Raw genomic sequence first — 23227 nt, forward strand, 5'->3', positions numbered from 1 at the left:
TACCTTTGCTAGGTGTACTGTGTCCTCTTCTGTATATGGGAACAGCCTGAGCGGGGGCAGGGCTGAGCCACTCCAATCCTATGTGGCCCAGGTCCTAAATTCCAGTCCTACGTCACTAGTAATGTGTCCATTTTACTTTGTCCTGTAACTCTACTTTTGGTTAGTTTGGGATTTTGCATTTACAGAAGAGTATGGCATTGTTTCTGGCTCTTTCTTTAAGAAGGTGTGTGGAGAGATAACTTCTAGGGGGGGAGCTGCCCTGTGATTCATAAAACTAAACTCTTATGGGGAGTTGTGACTGAAATGGGATTTCAAGAAAACAGACTGAAGCAGGTCTGGAGAGTCCCCATGGGTCTGCTGATTCTTCTAGTCCAGCAGGACCCTTCATCACCGTGAATGCTAGTATTGTCAAATAAATGCTCCCAGGCATTTGCCCAGATCCAAAGGCGCCTAGGTGGAGGCATGGACCCTAACCACAATATGGGAGATCCCGTGACCTTGTCTGAGAAGAATTCAGTGATGGGTTGTGAGTACTGATGAGATTAAGGAAAAAAAATGACCAATGTATAGGGTTGTTTGCAGTAGGAGATTAAGATCTAAATGCTCTGCTAGAGGAAGAGAAAGTGTAAGGTGGGTTTATTTTGTTGTCCCTGTTTATCTCTTCTGTGAATACTCTGATTCCTAGAACTCATCCTTTTTGGTGACTGTGAATTGACTGCTGGTACCCAGAAGAATACAGCTTTTATAAATGTTGTTTGAACCAAACACCCTTATGTGAGACTTTAATTTAGAAATTCCAGGTTGAATTGAAGGTTGGGTCAGCATAAGTTAGGAAAAGAACGAAGACAGAAGATTTTAGAGATGGTACTTGGGGGAAGTCAGATAGTCACAGAAGGGGAAAAGAGGATTTTGATATTTGTTTCTCTGTCCAGCATGAGAAAATACAGCCCTTAGCCTCTGAATCAGATCTAGTCAAGCACCTACCCAACATGTGAATTATTTTTAAGCCTTCAGGGGTGGTGCCAGGAGGACCATAAAAACCCAGCATTAGACCTATTTTATTTTATGTGCTCCAGTTTGGGGTTTTTATCTATAATAAAGAAATTTCAAAGAACTTTTGCAAGACACGAGTCTAAATATCTGCAGTTCTCAAGAAAATGTTCCAGTGCCCTTGCTGATTAATCTTGATCATCTGGCCCTCCAAGATATTGCAACAGCTACTTCATCAGCCTCCAACGCCTTTAGACTTGGTCATGCCATGGTGCAGGAGCCAGAGGGAAGAGTCAATCTAAGTACTCCCCCACATGGCAGCACAGAGCACTTGACACAGGTCATGGGGGGTTGGCCCCTCTAAATTCTCTCAGGTCTCCCATTATCATGCTCAGATCAACCCATTGCATTTCTTTCCTTATTCTCCACTTTGATTTATGAACAGAGATTCCACCCATCTCCCTCTGCCCAACAAAACTTTGCCCCACGTATTAAAAATCACAGTTACTGAGTGACGATGAGCCATTAGTATAACGCTAATGATGAATGGAGTGATTAGCTACCTGAAACCATTCAGGTTGATTTATTAAAGATTAATGGCACCCAGCTTAAATCAAACCATCCTTAGGCAGCTAAACCCCCCTCCCCCTCTTCATGTAACACTGTTTTCTCTGCAGAGATGGAAGGCTTCACCTGGGATTTAGTAGATAAGACAATGATCTGTTCTCATACTTTCCCCCATTTCCCTCAACACAGGCATTTTGCTCCTTCCACAAGTTTGTTTGGAAATGAAACTAAATTCAGCGTTTCCTCCACAGATGGTTGACCTCTTTCAGTTAGTGACTGCATTACTCACTTTAAACAATTATACAGGTCAAAACTCTGTAATCTAAATTATTTAGTCTCTGGGTGTTTTTTCGGACAGCCCTGACAGCCCGAGAGGGTCCAGCTGGCAGCTGTCCCTGGATTTGAACTCCTGGAGGTAGAGGGACAGATAAGCGCAGGCTGCACTCTGCTGTAACTGACTGTGCCTGTGCCAACCTGTCTGCCTATGCTGCAGCTGCACTCACCTTTACCATAAGCCAAGACCTACTGATGTAAGGAAATCCAGCTCCGTTCTTCAGCCTGCATCCAGGCCTGGCTTTCAGAATAGCCACCAGGATTATTTAGGCCATTCATTTAAGATCTAGGCCAATGTGCGTATTTTGGTTATTGTGGAAACCCAGACTGATATTTGGCCCTAAGGTACTGGAATTGCCTGTTCTGAAATCAGATGGAAACATAAAGAAGCCAAACACAACAGTTTAAAGGACCTGTAGTCTGAAGGAAAAAAAAATCTGGCTTTGAAGTGTCTTCCTTCTTGGAGCTTAATTAACTTAAAAAAACTATCTTTTTTTTTTTTTTTCCTATTCATCCCCCCCCCACAGGGAGCAATTCATATCAACCAAATAGACTAGCAAAATATTATGATAACCTTTTCCATCCTAATTTGTACTGGAGGCTGAGTATGTGCTGGGATCCACATTAATTACTGTATAGCATTTCAGCTGTGTAGTTCAGGGAAATGTCAGGGCATTTGCTGAAGGGCGGGAGTTGTCCACTAAGAACAGCAGCCTTTGTGGTGCATGGAAGAAACGAAAATCCACCAAAACCAAATCCACATCAAAGGCGCAGCTAAAGCATGCTGCATGCAGATAGGTCACACTGCTCCAAGGAGCTTTTTGTATGCGTGCATTGGGGATGTGCAGGGAAATCTTTTTCATTTTGGTTTGTTTTTGGATCATTTTTTGTTTTTTCCATTTCCTTGGCTTTTTTTTTTATTGCGTTTTCCTTGTTTCATTTTTATTCGTTCTGCAAAACATAGTACTCTCTATTTCCCAAGATGAATGAGCCAAAAGATTTCTGGATTTTTTTTTTAGGGGATTGTGCTTTCATTGTGAGGGAAGATGAACCAAAAGGAAAATGCCCGGTTTGGATTACCATTTGTTTTAAAAGGAAAGCAGATCCGTAGAGTGCATTGACTGACTCCCAAGGTTAGTGCAAAAGTCGCTTTATAAAAGAAACTAGTTTCAGTTGCAGAAATGCAACTAGTTAGCACTTGCTGCAATAATTGCTAATTCCTCAAAAAGAAGAAATTAACCTTAGTTCATTTTAGCCACTTTAGATCCCCCCTTCAAACCAAGGTACAAAAAGATTATTCCTCATACAAACGTACCAGTATAAATTAAGGAAAATACCGGCCAGGGCTGGAGATGTCATGGAGGCAGCATTCAGAGTCATCAGAGTAGGATGGGAGTCCAAGTCATTGCTCAACAGTGACAGCTAGTGATCATTTTTCACAGTACACATCTACTGGGATTGTTACTGCCAGACATGGTGGAGGTTAAAAAATGGAGAAAGGCCCTGGATAGCTGGGAATGAAGTCTCATGGTGCAGTATTCCCTGTAGAGGGCAGTTCCGGTTAAGCTGGAGGCACAAAGAAACAGGAGGAAACTGGGAGACAAAATATCAAATCAAATTACCTTCCTCCCTTATACTGTCTCCATCAATCTATCTTTCTGTCTGTCTATATACTGCATAGAGAGAGAAAGAGACCGATATATATATATATATATATATAGAGAGAGAGAGAGAGAGAGAGAGAGAGAGAGAGAGAGAGAGAGAGAGACAGTATAAGGGAGTAAGGTAACTTTAAGCTGTACTGATACTATACTTAATTCACTTTGGGGGTAATATTCAGCCACTGGCTGACTTGCAAAGTTAGCCAGATAAACGTACCTGGTTAATTTGGGTGGGATATTTAGTGCAACCACACTATTGAGTGTACCTGACTATCTTAAAGTTAGCCAGATAAGTTTGTCTAGATAACTTTAGGACTACTCTATGGCACAATCAGACTTAGCCAGATAAATTTATCTGGCTAAAATTTAGCAGATAAGTGTCAGAAGTTTCAAAAGTTGGTATTTAGTCAGATAACTCCAAGCTATTTAGCTAAATGTTGCTGAATATTAACCCCCCCCCCCCCTTATCCTAGATATCAAGCTGTCCCAGATAATTTAAAACTATTCAGTCATCCAACTATTTCTTGACTAAATTTTGTATTATTTTTTTATTGCAGTGATATTTTCTAGGGATGTGCTATCATCAAGGACGAATTAGGCAATTTGAAATTGCCTAATTCACCCGAATGGATTTTTTTCAGAAATTTCGGAAAACATTTGGTTTCAGGTTAGTGCGCACTAACTCCCATTAGTGCGCACTAACCGAAGTTCGGGTCCCCCCCTCCCGAATCACAAAGGCCCGAACCGCAGGAAATACAATATTTCCCGCAGCAGTCCGAAAACGAAGCCCGAACCAAAAGGTTTGGGCTTTGCACATCCCTATTATTTTCTTTTCCTTGTCAGTTTCACATGGCTGTAGGGTGGATTTTTTCTGTTTGCAACTATTTTCTCCATACTGTCCCAGAATAGTCTCCCTGTCATCTCTGCTTAAAAGTAGGAAATTATTTCTCTCAATGCGGGGATTAAAGCATGGCTGCAAACTGAAAAAGTCACTATCTGCACTGAAAACCATACTTATTGCTGATCTTCCAAAGTTAATTTCCTAAATAATATGTTTGTAATAATTCCAAGAGGCAGAGAAGTGAAAAAGCCAGGTGGCAGTAAAAATAATAGATTATATGGGCAAACGTATCCTGGGTGAGATCTAAGAATAAGAAGCTCACACTCAGTAATGAGTCTGAGTCCTTCCAATTCCCCAGGGTGCGGAAAGGATTTACCTTCAGGGCCCAAGACACTGACTGATTCCTTAACCTTTGTGTGCCAATAAATAGTCAAGACTTCATGATGGTGCTCAAGTATAAAACTTTACTGTAGCAATTCTTCAACAGAAATTATTTGATGCATTATTTGATGCATTGTACAGTTTTTTTTCTTGATACATCCATAAAACTGAAGCATTCAATAAATAAACCAGTGTTCTCTTGATCTCTCCCTGATTCCCCTCTGTTCCCTCAGAACCTTTAGAGATGCCCCTGGGCAAAACTGGTAAGGTTTCTCTAATCAAACATGAATTCCCTTATGTACATAGGATCTGACGCTTGATCGCTGCTGGTCTTCCTCACTCTTCTAACGCCTCAAAAATATTGACTGAGCAACACCTTTTATCTCTGTTAAGTGAGCATCAGATGGGTTCATCGGTCTTCCTCTTCTCTCTGAGTGATGCCAACTTTCCCAAAAACCACACTGCAACAAAACAAAACTCCCTACTGCCAAAACTACTACCAGACTCGTTCCCTCAAGGGCCAAGAATTCAGAGGAACTGAAGCTTTCGTTCGGGTCTTCAGTAACCTTTTCCTCTTTCCTTGGAAGGAATGGGTGGAACAAATAATTCCTTTCAAAAAAAATACAAAGGGAGATCTTGCTCACTAACCCGCTCTTGTTGGCTAACAGCTATTTTCTTAAAGAACACCAAGGATCAAAAACCAAGGTATTCAGCCTGCAGATCACACCTGCAGGGGAGAAGGAGATAAAAGTGCTCCTATTCTCTCAAACTCCAACTCAAAACAACAAAGCCACAAAGGTTCACTGATTGATATGAAAGATGGCATGGACCACTGCAGTAATCTCTAGTGGATGTGCTATAGTCAGATGGTACAATCCTCTGTCCTACACTGCACAGTATGCGCCTTCCACAGGGACTCTATTCGGTAAGGTTCTTAATTGGTTCTTACAGGTGCAACTGCTGCCTAAGAGAAGACTTGAAAATACACTCTTTGGAAGTAATTTTCAAAAGGATTTACATACTTAAAATTGGGTTTCATGTGCGTCTATGCACTTTATGCAAGTGGGCTTTTGAAAATTGCTACAATATATGCCATTGAATTGTCAATAGGTTTTATGTGTAAAAGTGCACTTTATGTGCTTAAATGGGCTTTTGAAAATTGCTCTGATATAAGTTACTTTTATGCACACAAATCCTTTATTACCCTAGTTGTGCTAGGTACTTTGTAAAACCATGCCTTCACTGTACAGTTTAGTTTAAAAGGAAATTTAATTAGTCATGGTGGAGGTCCTGATTTATATGTAGCAATCGCCTGTTGCCTGAGAGCTGCTGCCTAGAAAAAGTTAATGAGATCTCAGCAGCCATGCAGCTCCAGAGCTCCCAGCTTCAGGCATTCCACTGCTTCCACTGAGAGTCTAATGCTGGCTTTACATGAATCCATATAGCCAGGCAACATTTTTCACTTGCTTTAATATAAATCATGGACTTTTTTTTTTTTAATTATTTGTAAGACAGCAAAACGAATAAAAATAAAAAGCACAACGATTTCAGAAAAAATAAATAACAAACCCTATAAAACTGACCTATCTGTAAAACCTAAACTTGCCGCTTCTGCAAAAAACACAGTGCCTGACCCAGATCTATCCCGTACTTGTAAGGGAATTATTATTCTTTTAAATTTATATTCTACCTTTCGTTCCATTTCATATTGGATTATATACAGGGATTGTAGGTATTTCCCTGTCCCTAGAGGGATTACAATCATAAGATCCTAACTTTCAAAAGTTGGACACGTAAGATAGCATGTACGTGAGTATATGCTGTTTTAAAAACCGCAACGTATACGCGTAAATCAGGAGACGTGAGTAAATTTGTGCATGTAAAAAATGGGGCGGGCCGGGGGTGTGAGTAAGTTGTTATTTTCTAAGCCATTAATGCATATAAATTTAGCACCTTACGAGGGTAACTTTCAAACGGGCGTGCCAGCACACATGTACACGAGTGTGTCAGTGCGTGCCCAGAGAAGCGGCTATTTTATAACCTGCACACACATGCGCATTTATGTTATAAAATAGCCTAGGCGCACATATGTGTGTGTGCCCAGTTTTGTAAGTGGCTGTGCACAGCTGCGTAAATTTGGGTTTGAGCCGTGCAAGTGGGGGGATTTTATAAGAGGCGCGTGTCCATGCCCTGACCAGTTTCACCAGTTCGTCCACCAGTTTGCCCAGTCTAGATCTAGATCCTCTAAAACCTCGGTGGTTCTTTAGCCTGCAACCCCCCCGTTACCCCAGATCCCTTAAACCCCCTCAGGGATGCCTGTACCTTTTGTTTTAACTTACACCCTCTCCAGGGCAGAAGTAAACTTACCCTGGCACTGGACCTGGGCATTGCCCAGGCACATAGTTACTTGCATGCAATTTCTTGGCCCTGCCCCAGAATGACCACACCACACACCTTTCCCCTCCAATGCGACATGTGCACGTATTGGCACAGACCCGTGCATCCCCCCTTTTATAAAATCGGGTGGACATGCATATGTATTAGATGCATGCCAATCTCTCAATTTTGGTGAGCCATCTCTTTTAAAATGTACCTTTACTTTCATATATTTCGTATGTTAGAAAACCCCCTGGCTTACATGTGTAAAAGTCGACTTATGAGGGGTAAATCATCTAAATAACAAAAGTAAAATCTACTCGTGTATCCTTTTCAAATTTGAAATACAGATACCTGGTTATATCATTGGCACACACTTACCCACTAAGGATATAATGAAGCATAATTAAGACTGCATCGGGATCTTTGGATGACCTATATCTGTTAGCAATCCTAAAAATATGATGAGTGACTTGAGTCTGGCTTAGTGTATGTAGAGAATGCCATTGGGCCTCTAATAGTAGAAATGTTCCATCTGAGTAAGTAGAAGGCAGGTATTTTTAGTTAGTGGATAGCTCGCCCAAATGGGCTGCTGTAATGGTAATGTCCTGACTTTATAAAAATCAGGGACACCATTTTGCAGTGTGAATTTTTTGAGTTGGCCTTTGGGGAGACAGGATGGAGTTTTGCCTGCTTCTGGTTTTGTTCCTTTTATTTGGAAGAGAGTACCCTTGGATCTGCTGGAATAAGGTCTGGGTCAGATGGAAGAAAGGGTAACTCATTGTCCCTTTTAAGGAAGTTTCTTTTATTTCTTTCTGGATTTTGCTTTGGAGGAAGTTTTTCCACTCTTCTTTCATTTTTGTTATTCATTGAAGCTTAGGATTTTTTTTTTTAATTATTTTTATTTTTGTCAACTACCTGAATTCAACAGGGCCTAGGGAATTTAGGTAGCATCACGAGGAAAATAATTTTTCAGGAGTCTCTCATCGAAGGAGATCCAGGGACCCTTCATAATTCAAACTGAGGAGTGGATTCATATTCATTCTTGGGAGGGGGCAAGAAATGTGAAAATGGGAGAACTGTGGCATCTATCCATCCAGTATAAGCTAGTGAAGTGTCAACAGGATATACTGGAAGAGGTGAGATAAGAAGTAGTCTTCTGGATTAAGATATGACAAATGGGACTGTTTTGTATGCCATCTAAATTTAGTGAAGTATCCTATTCCACCAATTCTGGGAGGGAAGTGAAACTAAAGATCAGAGTAAAACATCAGTAAAGAGTTATAGATTTATTAGAATGGATATATGTAATGGATTTTATTGAATAAGGACTTGTATATTATCATTTACTTATATTTAAAATCAATTATCAGTAGAGTTATGTTGGAACTACTATTCTTATTCAGAGAGATTATTACTGCAGCATCTAAACACTATTAAAGCAATGCTAAGGGCCTTGGAGAATATTAATATTCCTCAAAACAGGGTATAGGAAGTTTGGATATCTTAAGCACTTGGAATTGAGGACCTCAGTCCAGTGGTTACATGTAGACTAAGGTTAACACCTGGCTCCATGTCAGAAGGAGCAGACAAATCTAGTCTTGTTTAGTCCTATGTAATGGACTTGAAGCTGTAGTTTCTGTAAGAAAAGCAGGACTAGAATAGAATGGGTTAATGTAAATTGATTATTTACTCTTTCAATAAATAGAAAGGCTAGGGGATACTCCATTAAGTTTGTAAGTAGCATATTTAAAACAAATCAGAGAAAATGCTTGTTCATTCATTGCACAATAAGTTCTGGAATTCATTGCTAGAGGATAAAAAGTCAATTAGCGAATTTGGGTTTAAAAAAGTTTTGGACAAATTCCTGGAGGAGAAATCCATAAACTTTTATTAACCAAGTAGACTTGTGGTTGGGAAAAGCTACTACTCATCCCTGGATGTCAGTAGCATAGGATCTAACTACTGTTTGGAATCTTGCCAGCTACTTGTGACCTGGGTTGGTCTCTGTTGGAAACAGGATACTGGGCTTAATGGAGTCTCTGTCTGACCCTCTGTCTGGTAATGCCATCCTAATTGGTCATACTCACCATCTTGGATCAAAAGCCATCAGAGAACAGCCTGACCAGAAATGTTAAAGACAGAAATAGCATAAAATTTCATTACCTACACTATATGTACTGAGCACCAAAATTTAGGCACCTGAAAAGTCTGTGGGATGTGGTGCAAGTCAGAAGAGTGAAATATGTTCTGGGTGCCTAACTTTGGTCTGGATTCTCTAAGGTCTGCGACCTTAGAGAATCCGGCTGTAAAGGGAGGCGGGGGAGGGGGTGTGTGAAGCGGGGGCAGTCCTGCGATAGCCGGCAGCGATTGCACCTCCGCAGTGCGATCGCTGCCAACTTTTGCGCCAAATAACTACACCATAAAAGGTGTAGTTATTCGGCGCAAAACTGGCGGCGATAAGGAATCTTACTTTTCGTCGCCAGCGATGTGTCCACAGCGTCGGCCCCGGTGCCACCCCGACTCCTCCTCTTCCGGGGCCGACTCTGCCTCTAGCTAGCTATCGCATGCAAAAAGGGAATTTTCACGAGCGAAAAGTCCCTCTTCGCGTGTGATAGCGTTAGAGAATGACCCCCTTTGGTTCCTAAAATTAGCTGATAAAATGGCAAGCTTAAATTTCAGCACTTCAGTTTAGGTACCTATAGTTTCATTCAGGCACCTATATTCAGCCCAAAGTTAAGGCACCTACAGTTGACTAAATATAGGCTCCTAAACTAGGCACCTACCTTAGGCCTGGATTCTCTAAGGTCTGCGACCTTAGAGAATCCGGCAGTAATGGTGGGCGGGGGGCGAAGCGGGGGGGCGGTCCTGGGATAGCCGGCAGCGATTGCACCTCCATGGTGCGATCGCTGCTGGCTTTTGCGCCAAATAACTACACCATAAAGGTGTAGTTATTTGGCACAAAACTGGCAGCGATAAGGAATTTTACCTTTTGCCGCCAGCGATGTGTCCGCAGCGTCGGCCCCGGTGCCACCCCGACTCCTCCTCCTCCATGGTGCGATCGCTGCTGGCTTTTGCGCCGAATAACTACACCATAAAGGTGTAGTTATTCGGCACAAAACTGGCAGCGATAAGGAATCTTACCTTTTGCTGCCAGCGATGTGTCTGCAGCGTCGGCCCCGGTGCCACCCCGACTCCTCCTCTTCTGGAACTGACTCCGCCCAGAGCTAGCTATCGCACGCGAAAAGGGACTTTTCGCGTGCGATAGTGTTAGAGAATGACCCCCTTAGGCACCTAGAGGTTCATATTCAACCACAGGCAAAGTACTGGATATTCAGTAGCAAAGCCACGCTGCTCAATATACCTATCAAAATCTAAAGTTAGCTGGGTAAGTTTAGCCAGCCAATTTTAGGACAGCCCTTTGGAATTGCTAAAGTTATCCAGGTAACTTAGCTGGATACTCCTGAATATCGCCATTATCTGGCTAAGTTTTGCGGATAACTTATCCCCACCCCAGAATATGCCTGGAATGCCTATTCTTTATCTGGATAAATTTTATCTGTCTTAACACGTAACTGGATAAATCAGAGGCAGTCAATGCAGTGGGATTTTTAAATGTTGCGGTTTGTCCGACTAAGTCCCAACTTAGCCAGACAAAACTATTGAATATGGATTTTTTAATTTTGGCACTGAGCGTCCTCTAAATATTGGGCTCATAAGATAAAGGCCTGTGAATACATTGTGTCTGCTGATTTAAATTACGTTATTTCCAAAGATTAACATAAATGCATCTAACACTATATACATATTTACCGACAAGTCCCAGGTCATAAGGCGCAAGCTGAGTCAATTCTAGTTTGATCCCATTGTATCTGTGGAATTGTAGTTTCAGGTTCTCTAAGAAAGGCAGGATGATGAATCCATAGATGAATCCATAGATGGCTGCAGCAGAGTAAAACACATTAACATAGTAACAGTAGAAAAAGATCAAATTGCCCCATTTAGTCTTCCCAGTTATTCTTGTCCACACTGCTAAGGATGTAACACAACTGCCAGATGTAGAGGTTTGTCAGCTTGTAAGATATAACTTCTTTTCCAAACCAGTTTTTTGCATTCTTCCTCATTGGTCCTCTCTCATCCTGGCTACAGTACATTATAAATGTCTCAAGTCAGCCTATTTCTTATGACATTGGCCTTGTTGTTATGTTATGCTATGTTAAATTTATATATCCCAAAGCAGTTTATAGCAACAATAATAAAATAGATAATTGCATCATAATAAAAGAGTGCAGTAATAAAAATACATCTACATTAGCAAAACACAAGATACATTGATGAAACATAATTCAAATCTCACCCTACCTCCACTGGGCAGGCAAAACTACTAATCCAGCTGCTTAAACAGTTAATACAAAAAAATAATGATTAATAATAAATAGCCCACCCAACCCCCTAAAACTATCAATTTCCCAGCTCCCCAGTCACTCAGGAAAGAACTTCCAAAGGGCTGACCCACATAGGATCACTCCATTGGGATCAACCTGCTCCTGCATCGAGGTTGCTTGTTTGGCTCCCCCAGATGATATAATTGCAAAAGGGGGGTGGTATAATAGCAGTCCAGCAATTGGAACAAATGGAAACAAACAGTCTCAGCAAGCTAGAACAGGGCTCAGTCCCAGGGCAGTGAAATCCCTATTGTACAGGATCTAGAACTGGTATATACCTTATGTAGTGTGCTCAGGTCTATATAAGTATACTGTGTTGAGGATTATGTATACATAGGGTCCCATCAAGACCACTATGAAGGAATATGGCCTAGAGGAATGTTCCATCTTTTGTTAGAGCACCCCCCTTGGAGGCTGCCGCAATGGATTATTCCTGCTTGCATATATGCGAGTGAACCCTAGTGTCTGTGTGGAATTTTTAGTTTGGATTTGTGCGAGTAGGAGCTTTTGTTTTTTGTTTTATTTTGTAGTTCACCTATTTTGCATAATAAAGGCCAAAGCCTTGGCTCAGGAGTTTTAAGAAGTAAAGAGATTAATTTCCAGTTTTGTGATTGGTAACTTCACTCATTGTGTGTTGTTTTTTTTTGTTCGGAGGAAGTTTGTATTCACTCTGTCTACCCCAGATGGAGGAGTGAAGAGAAGAAGAATTTTGTGTAACAGATCCCTGTTTGAGTGGTTTGGCCATATCCTGGGGTGCTACGGGTCTAGGTCCAACTCTGGATGGGGAGAAAGAAAAGCTTTCAGGGCCCTGGTGCAGTCAATCACTGTCTCAGACACAACTCACACTCTAGGTATAAGATCTCCAGAAGGTGCCAAATTGTCCAGAAAAAGAGCAAAGAAGGCAGAACCAATAAAAGGGGTAGAAACCGAACTTCAAACCAGTGTCCATCCATTCAGTTTGTATACTGGGGTTATAGGAAAAAGTTTCAAGGATTCCAGAAGTGATCAAAATAAAGTCTTTACTGCAACTTAAAGAAAAGTACCCAAGCCAAAATCACAAGCAGCATTCAGCAGATCTCCAAAATAAAACAAATGGTTTACTTGTCCATTCTTTTCCCTCTTACTTCTCTTCTTGCTCTTGTATATATTCATAGAAAACATATCCTCACCAGTGAGGGTGGGATAACTAGAGTGTAACTCCAGCATAATATGGGTCAGATGGGAAAAAAAGTATTCTTAAGCACAGAAAATATTGATCTGGGTTCCAAAAAGGTAAAAAACAAAATTATAATCTCAAATTTGGGTGGAAATTAGTAAACTGTAGTCCAGTTGCAAAATATTCAAGGTTCCTAGGTTCTGGGCTCAAAAGTTTCAGTCCTTCCCTTTACCATGCTGTTATTTGGTTGCCTGGGATACCGGGGGTATGCCCTTCTCTCTGGCATTTGTCAATCAAATCCAAAATCTTTTTAAAAATGTTTTCCAAAAAATCTGTTGATTGAATGCTTGAATTGCCTCTTTGAGATCCTGGAGAGATCTCCAGCTCTCCAACCACTTGACTTTGAGATATTGGGGAAATTTCTAGCTCTCCAATCCAATTGCTTGAGATCCTGGAGGAATCTCTAGCTCTTTACCCAATCACCTACTCTTCAGTCTCCTTCCCACTCTTTAACTTGCTTGAGATCCCTCTGAAGACTGAGCGTGCTCCTGGGGACATTTATATCTGACACAAGCCTTTTCCCCAAAGAGGTGGAGTTATAGCAATGGGAGGAATCTCAATTACCAAAACTCCTCCTACTGCCCCTAACTGGAAAAATCAATAGGCAAAGCCCTGTCACATTTGTTTTACTCATTGAGTTATCTGATGTCCTTCCAATCAAGAGATTTCATTGCCTGTCTGGCTATAAATTATATATTGGAGAAGGAGGTGTTAAAAAAACAGAGTGAATGGAGAGGAAAACATTGGTGAATTGGAGAAGAATCCGAAGAACCCAGGTATTTTAAGGCAGAGGTGAGCAAACTACGGCCTATGGGCCAAACCTTTGATCTAGACCCTTTGATTTGGCCCGCTCACCTTTAATAATGTAATGCAATAAATAGATTGACTGGGCCACCATCCTGCAGCTTCATGGCTGACCCTGACATTGCCAGCCTTTAATGATAACATATACGAGCTCTGCCGCGGAACTACTTGTTTTTCTGCTCTCAGTGCTTCAGACAGAAGAGGGTGGAGGAAGGTAGCTGCGCAGATAAAATAATTAGTTATTAGATGTACGCGAGTCGTACAAAAGAAAAGGCAGCCAGCAAGGTGGGAGGAGAAGGGGGAGCCACAGAAGCTTGTACAGAAGGGAAGAATTCTCGGAGATAAGAGGGGTGATCTGGAGTCTGATGGGGGGGAAATGCTGGGATCTGGGAGGAGAGGCGGATCCTGGGGGGTCTGACTGGGAAGAGTGCTGGGGTCAGGGAGGAGGGAAGATTCTTCTGATTGAAGAGGATGCTGGGATCAGGGAGGGGAGGGGGATTCCCAGGGTCTGACCAGGGAGAGCACTGGAGTCAGGGAGGGGAGGGGAAGGGAAGGAGAGGAGAGGGATACTGGGGTCTGACTGAGGAGAGTGCTCATGTCAGGGAGGGGGATCCTGGGGTTTGACTGGGGAGAGTGTTGGGTCAGAGAGGGGAGGGGATGCTGGGATAAGGGAGCAGAGAGTGCTAGCTTCAGTATTTTTTCTATTATAATCACAAGCTACATTAACACGACTGCTACAAATCTGCTGTTTTCTTTTTTTATTAAACAACTTGGGTGTATCGATCGTGCTGGAGCTCCCCCACTGTTTGGAGCTAGTGCTGAGGGAACCCCTTCTGGCACCTGGAATTCCAAGGGGTTCCCACCCATTACCCCCCCCCCCCCCCCCCCGATAGATGTGAGAGCTGTGAAAGTGGCCTTGTGTAAATAAAAAAGTATACCCACCCCTGTTTTTAGGGGATTAGTGAACCCTGTTGAGTTTGCCCAAGGCAACTTCAAAAATCCATCCAAGAATAAGGAAGAGATCCTGAGGGAGAGACTAAGGGAGAACAGACTCACGGATTTACAGATTTACTATCTTCAGTTGTATGATGGATATTATCAGACTTAGTGCCACACAATGTTGCCTGTAAGCTGTTTGCGTGTGCCCATGCACACAAGCATTGAAACAAATGCACACAGGAAAACAGCATGCACAAGAACAGCAAAATAGAATGGTGTTTCAAAGAATACTGCGCCCAAATGTGAACACTATATTGCACACGAGAACATTTTTGTGCACACACACAGCCCACAATGGTGGCATTTTTTTTTTAAATGTTGAAACATATTCACTTTAGTACAATTTTATGCTGGGATACAACTGTAGAGCCCACCTGTTTCTGGCACTGAGAAGAGGATTATATACCTAACGCCCAGGGTCTTGAAAGTTTATCCTCCTTACTATGGATAATCCACCATTTGGAGCAACAAAAAATTGAACAGTATTAGTTTAGTTTAATTACTTACTTAATCATCTTTCTAACAAAGAAAGAATCAAAGCCATTTACAAAACAAAACTAATGCAAAAAAAGTACAAACAACAAATTAGTCCTGGTTTTGAGTGTGAGCTGTATGACTGATATATACCAGAGATGAGGTATATATATATATATATATATATATATATATATATATATATATATATATATATTGTATCAACTATGCTGCCTATTCCCTATATTTAGGACTGTGCCTTCACTTCAGCTTTTGCTCATTTGGCACTTCATATGCCAACAAATTGTCCCAAATTTAGGGTGAGTTTCCCAGTACAGAAAAGTTTGCATCTATAGCTCTCTTTCTTCCGTCCACCAAGTTTCATGAATTATTCAAGAACACTAGAGGGCATCAGATGGGGGGAAAAGACTTCAGAAATAGCAGCAACTTTCAGTGACAAGCTGCTGCAGCGTGCCAGCAAGATTCCTGTGGCTCTGAATGGGAAAGCATTCATGAACTGTTTTGTAAATTTGTGTATTTCAAATTTTATGTTATGTGTTTTGTAAACCTGCCTAGAGCTTTTTTTTGAATGGGCGGTATATAAGTGGAAGAAAGGAATACATAAAATGAATCGGAGGCTGTGTGCACACAGAGCAAAAAGACTGTTTAACCCAGTTCTCCTGTTCTTTCTCTTCCAGAAAGACAGCACAAACCATGCATAACAATAAACAGGACAACAAGGCATATACCAGTCAAGCATGACAGAAATCCAAGAAAGGACCAAAAAAGATAAGACAAGATGGAAAAGGGGATTAATTTGTCTTTTTTTTTTTTTTTTTTAAAGATAATGCAATTGGCTATTAAGCAACAGAGCCACAGAATGGATCAATTTGGGCCAAATCTAAGTGTGTCATATAGTGAACCACTTCATACAGTCCAGTCTCTCAAGGTTATCAGAAAAATACTTTTAAGAATATTCAGGCCGATGCAATAAAAGGTGCGGGAGAGCTGGTGCTCCGAGTCGAGCGCCCGCTCTCCTGACACTCGCCCAGGCACGTGATTTTGTATTCAAATTAGGCCGCGCGCTAATAAGGACGCGCAAGGGACACTAGCGCATCCCTAGCTCCTCCTTATTAGCGGAAGAGGCGGCTGTCAGCGTGTCCAAGAACTGACGCTTAATTTTACTGGCATGTGATGAGCGCTATTAGTTTCGGGGGGGGGGGGGGGGGTTGGCTGCGCATTTTCCACGAGCTATTATTACCCCTTACAGTATAAATGGTAATAATAGCACGTCTAAAATGCGCGCCCAAACGGGGGCTAAACGGTGCGCTCGACTGAGCACACTGTTCTGTATCGGCCTGTTTGTTTGAGGACCCAATTTAAATGTGGCCCACAGCGCATGCTGAAGAATTTCTAATTTTTTGCATTTTCACACATTTTGTAATTAAAAACGTGATCTTTTATGGCTGCGCCCAGGAATGGTTACTTTTAAACAGGCATGCGGATGCACATGTGCGTGCATTTGTTGGCCCGCGTCCAGAGACATGGTCATTTTATAACATTCGCACGTATATGTATGCAAGTTATAAAATAGCCTGGATGCGCGTATATGTGTATTCAATTTTAAATGACACACGCATGTGCTCTCAAATCCCGTATCCACCGTGTAAGTGGGGACATTTTACAAGGGAATTACACTGATGCCATTCACTGTTTTCCCAGTTTGTTCCCAGTTCACCCAGTTAAGGGATAGGACTTCCAAACCCCCCCCTATTTTAATAGTCTCCCTTCCCCCCATTAGCCGGGCTTTTAAAATTCAGCTAAATGTTTTTAAAATCCTCCTTCCCTGAGGCCCTTCATCGTTCCTTATGTCATGTGTGCCCGTTGTGATGGTTCCATCACGCTCCCTTAATTTAATGTGAAAAGTTTTCAAGCTAAACTTTAAAACTCTAATATCTCCTCAGGAGTTAAAAAAAAGGACAAAAAATATATTTTAATGATGTAAAAGCTAAATTATTTCACAAATGTAAACATTGTAATCTGCCCTAGAATACCAATACATCTCCTTTTGTAAGGTGAAGATTGGAAAACAGATTCCTATAGAGGAACTACAAGCTAGCAGAATCCCTTACTTTGATCACATTTGCAGAACATGAACAGTCCTTAACCTAATACAGAATAAGGGACAATGAAATAGAACCGGAAACATGCTGACAAAATTGAAATAGAAACCCTAAGAAGCCAGATATTGTATGCAGTGTAATACTGGAGAAAGAGAAACAGAAATGCATTTCCTCATACACTTTGCATTGTAAAAAACTAAAAGAGAAGTTCATTTCCCAAAGCTGACACATTATAATCTCTAAAAATTGAAAATAAAATCTTTTCTGCCTTTGTTGTCAGGGGATTTTTTTCCTGATTGGATTGGTCCTGGTTTCTATTTTACACTTTCCTGCTGTTGGACTTCTCTTAAGTTCTTTTCCAGGATTTCCTATCTATTTTCTATTTCATCTCTCTCCTTCTGTCTTCTTATCTTCCTTCTCTATCTGTCTCTGACAGCTTTCCCTTTCATTTTTTCTTCATTTCTATCCTCTATACCTCTCTATCCACTCATACCTAGAATTTGCCCCTTATTCCTCCTTTTTTTCACCCGCCAGTCTGCAGTCTCCCTCTTTTCACCTCTTACCTGCCAGCTTTCCATCTCCTACTGTCTCCTCTATCTCTCCTTTCCCAACCTCCTATTCCCCCTCTGTTTTTCACCAACTCTCTAGTCCCCCATCCTCTTTACTTATCCCCTCCCCAGCACTCATCTACCTTCTTCTGTGTTCCATTTCCTCATCAGCCCCATTTTATTTACGGTCACTTATCCCCTCCTGTATTCAACCCCCTTTCTTCTTTCTCTTTCTCCTTATCTAGCTTCCTATTCCTTCTCCTCCAACTCCTCCCCTGTTCTTTTCCCACAACTTCTCACTTCTTTCACAGACCTGTCTTTACTTGCCTCTCAACCCCTTCCCAGCCCTTCAGATCCTTCACACAATCTATGTCTCCTTCCCTTTTTCATGCATTCCCTCCCTCTATCTAGATGTTGTCTTCTCCTTCTCTCCATCTCTTCAAAGACTCTATTAGCTTTTCACTCACTCCCTCTTGAGCTGCTTCTACCCATCTCACTTCCTTCCCCTAGATGTTCTCACCCCATCACTTCTTCAGAGGCTCCTTCCCCTTTCTCATTCACTTTCCTCCCTCCCTCCCTCCAGATGCCTTCATCTCCTTCCTTCCCACTCTTCAAAGTCTCTACCTCTTCTCACTTTTTCTCACCTAAACCTCTTCTACCTTTCTCACTTCCTTCCCCAGATGCTTTCACTCCTTCACTCCCTTCAGAGGATCCTTCCCCCTTTTTCACCCACTTTTCTCCCTCCCTCCTTTCTTCAGCTCTTCCTCCCTTCTCCCTCCCCTCTCTAGAGGCTGTTCCTTCCAATTTTCACCCTCTCCCTCCCTCCCCTTGCTCTTCTTTCTTCTTCCACCTCCCTCTAGAGATTCCACTCTTCCCACTCACTCTCATAAGGTTCTTCCTCTCCTACTCACCCACTCATCCCTCTAGAGGATCTTCCCTTCTTCTCAACCTCTATGCTTTTCTCCAGTTTCTCACACCTCCTCCCTTGGCTTTTTCTCGTAGTATCCCCCCTCCCTCCAGGTGCTCTTCTCACTCTGTCCCAGCCTTTCCCCTTCTTCACCCCCTCCTCTCTTTCCTCTTCTGACTCCCCATCCCTAAACTATTTCCCCTCCCACTCTCAGCACTTGATCTGACTTGTGCTCAGTTACTTGCCCTCTGGATTGCTCTTCCCACCTGTGTGAGCTGGCAACAGAAGCAACATTTAAATGAACTTCATCTTCTGATGCCATGGATCCCCGTCTCATGGTAGGAGCTGTGAGATTATACTATTTCTACCACAAGACTTGCCCTGTGGCAGCAGCCATGATGTTCACTCAAACACTGCTCCTGCTGTTGGTTCATGAGGGAGGGTTGGCATGTCACTGTATTGCCCACATTGGATGTCTGAAACTGGGGTGGCAAAACGGTGGCAAGTCTCTGTTTTGGGTGGCCCTTACCACCCCTTGCTACCCTGTAGTAACATCTATGCTGGAAGAAAGATGGACAGCTGGGAGAAGAGTAGCTTTCTGGTCTCACCACCATGCCAGAGGAATTAGAAAATTGTGAAGCATTTTATTTCCCCTCTGCTGCTGCTGTTGCGAAAAAGGACTCTTTAGTCTGGAATCCTTATCATCCACAGGAGGAAATTCTGGCAACCATGGCCATGGTGAGGCCATGTGAGTAGAGTCATATTTGTGCTTTGGCCTAAAGAAATTACCAATACAGTGATACTGGGAAAAGTAATAAAATCCCGAGAGAATAAATTGGCAGTCAGAAGCGTGCATCTAGAACCTCTGATTGAGTGGCGAGTCCCAGTGTAGACTTTGCTCGCTCTAACCCCAGGAGAGTATCTTGTAAGCTGAAAGGCTTGTAAAAGCAATAGCTGTAAAAATGTTTGTTCCTTAATCGTAGGGAAAAAATACAGGTCGGCTAGATTATATACCCAGAGGGTGTACAGATGAAATCAGAGTTCTTTCGCTCATGGGACTTTGGTGGAAAAGCTTGCAGTGTCCTCATTTTGTCCAGGTCGACTGTATGCCTTGTGCTATATGGCCGGCCACTGGCTCCACAGCTCCGGATGCCAGCACTCGGTTCCCCTGGCATAGTGCCCTCTAGTGGCTGATATCCCCTGGTAGACAGATGTGAGTGTCCAATTGCCAGCTCCACAGTTCTGGATATTAGCCGGTTGATATCTCTGGACTGTCCGATGCATGTTTTCAACTGTCAGCTCCATAACCTCAGGTGGTGACACTCACTGTCCCCCACCACAGCACCCCCATGCATCTGATGCTAGAATACTGCAACATAAAGGCTCAAAGACAAACAGGACAGACAGACAGATGGGAGGACCAGAATAGAAGGCATTTTCTTGCAGAAAGAATGTCTATAAAAGGGAGAGAGAAGAGTGTAAATAATTGTACAACCTGCTGGAGCAATACTTTTTCTATAATGAACTGTAATGATGCATCTATCTCATTGGATGAAATGTAAATAGACTGTACATAGCTTTTCTTTTGCCACTTAATGTAAGAAAAGGAACCTTTCTTTGGGAACCACAAATCCGGTGTGCATTGTCTTGTTTGTGAAAACATCTGGAGGGAATGTTTGCATAAGTGTTTTTATCCATGGGGAATAGAATCCTCCACTCCAGACAAGGACCCTGTTTCTATTTTATGTAACATAGAAGCTGGAGGTTACATAATATTTTAGGTTTGAATCATCTTATTTGATTATTTGCTTGAATGACTGGCCCAAAAAACTGTTCTTCTATTTTTGTTTTACCCTCTGATTACAGAACTGTGTTTCGAAACAAACGTCTACTGTGAAAGTAACCCCCAGTTTAAGGGCAGGTTTAATAACAGGTGATAGTGAAAAATATGCAAACAAAATGGCAGTCATGAATGGCTTCATTTAAGACTTAATTGCTTCCTATCAACTTAAGAAGTCATGCAGAAACTAGTCCCTGCTTCCCGTGGCCAGGGAAGGAGCTGAAGAACCACTCAGGCACACAGTGTTCACTGGAAGGACCACTTCTGGGCCTCAGCCTAACAACTGCTCCACACACTGAGCCCAAAGACAAGACAATGGGCCTTAGACTCACAGTTCATCATAACACATAATTATATAGCAAGGGAGACAATGAGGATATCTGGCTCCTGGACACGGAGAGTAATTGTAGGCTGTGGAGCTCTGCCTGGGGGGCATCCAGCACACCTTTTCAGAAGTTCTTTTTTGTTGTGATGGATAGTCTGTAATTTTGGTGAGAAGAGATTTAAGTTACATAAGATTCTGATTTTTTTGCATGTGTGTAGCCCTTGGCTTTCAACCAGCAAGTTGAACCCGGTGTGCGGCACCCGACTGCGCACACAGCAACAGTTTTACTTTGGTTTGGGAGATATCTGTGTTTAAAAAATATACCTTGTGCTTTAACACACACACACACACACACACACACACACATGTATGCATATATCTCAGAGACATAGGAAAGAAACTGCCAGATTCAACTGTTACTCATATTAGAATCACGGAGATTCCGAAGCCTGAAAAAAAAATGGTTTCAGATCTGTAATTGGAAAGTTTATTGAAGACTTTGTTAAAGCTAACACATCATCTTCTCATTCAGCTCTTTCCTGTTATTTCTCTTTATTCATTGCCAGGGGGACTGATGTGCCTGGCAATGTTCTAAATGTCAGAGCCTGGGGGCAACTTTTGGCATACGTTTTCAGTCTTTTCTCCATGCCACTGCGTGCCTTTTGCTCCAATAATCTCAACAAAGCACTGACTTTGATTGTAAGCTCCTGATTACTAGCTATTTAATGCCCAATGTTCTAAGCAGTTAAAAAATTGTCAACCTTAGGTTTGTTCAAATAGCGGACGATTTTAGCAGGGGTTTAACAGAGAGTAGAAACTGGCTGAACCTGGCAGCCAATTCATCAGTTAAAAAAAGCAAAAAGTAATTAAAAAATTCAAACACCAAAGGAGGCAATTTTCAAAGGAGTTACATATGTTAAATGTAACATACTATCATACTAATTTTCAAAAGCCATTTACTTAAGTAAAGTGCCCTTAACGAGAGTATATCCGATGGACAATTCAATAGCATATATTGTAGCAATTTTAAAAAGCCCACTTACTCAGGTAAGGTACAGTTACACGTGCAAAACCCAATTTTTAAGCCCTTAGATATTTTTAAATTTTTTTGTTTTCTAATGCCCTGCCTATCTGGGTTCCAGTAAACCCAGACAGGTTCCAGTAAACCCAGACAGGTTTACTGGATGAGTTAGATATGTCTGAAATTCAGAATGTATCTGTTAAGAATGTAATCTTGCTTCTGTGACTCCTAGATTCTCCCCTAGAGCTTCATTTTTCATGCTTTGTGACCGTGCAAAAAGATGGAAGTCACAGGGGGAGACAGGATATTCAGACTATCAAAATCATTAGGTATTAATGCCAAATGTACCATTCTGCATTAATATCTATGAGGATTAGCGCAGCCCTCCTAATGTGGGACTTTACCCCTCAAAAGGTGCACAGGCTCATGTTAGGTCACCAGCTAGTCAGGTCTCCCAGCCTGAATCCACCCCCTCAACAACTGAAATACAGGCCTCTGGGACGTCATAGCCTCACATGTCTCCTAAAATGCTTCATAAATTTCCACTGGCAGAAGGAAGCTCTTTTCCTTCCTTCTGGCAGCAGCACTAAATCCAAAAAGGAGCTGCTAATACACTGTCCCACTGGTGATTGGGATCTATGGGTGGATGGGGGTGTGGGGGTGTATAAAAGCCCAGAGATATGTATTTGACATTTGGAAGTGGGTAGTGGTTGAGTGAGGGGGGGCTTCCCACGCACACGAAAATTAATCTGCCAAATGCGGCAGAATTATCATGGTTGTGCTGTCTTTAAATGTGTTGCCATGTTAATGCTGCAACATTGTGCATCTTATTACTTTAGTTCATTGTCCATTAAAGCCTGACTGGAAGCCCAGTTAAAATGAATTCCATGCATTTAGAAAGGCTGAAAGAAGACCAAAGAACTTCCAGCATGGTTGAATGGTGAGGTAAAGGAAGCAGTTAAAGCTAAAAGGGCATCTTTCAAGAAATGGAAAGCAGACCCAAAGGAAGAAAATAGGCACTGGCAAGTTAGAGGTTAAACAGTTAGAGGTTAAAAGTCAAGAGAGAATTTGAGAAGAAGCTTGCCAGAGAGGCAACAACTAATAATAAAAAAATTTTCAGGGACATGCGAAACAAAAAGACTGAAGGGATTAGTTGGATTGTTAGATGACTATGAGACAAAAGAGGTGCTCAGGGAGGATAAGGAAATAGCAGAAAACTGAATGCATTCTTTGCCTGTGTCCATAATGAGGAGGATGTTGGGAATATACCCACACCTCAAACAGGCTTTAATGGTGAAGATTCTGAGCTCTAAAACATGTATCTATGTTAATGGAGGATGTCATAAATCAGATTGACAAACTAAAGAGTAACAATT

This window comes from Rhinatrema bivittatum, chromosome 4 (assembly GCF_901001135.1).
Source record: "Rhinatrema bivittatum chromosome 4, aRhiBiv1.1, whole genome shotgun sequence".
In the NCBI taxonomy this organism is placed as follows: domain Eukaryota; kingdom Metazoa; phylum Chordata; class Amphibia; order Gymnophiona; family Rhinatrematidae; genus Rhinatrema; species Rhinatrema bivittatum.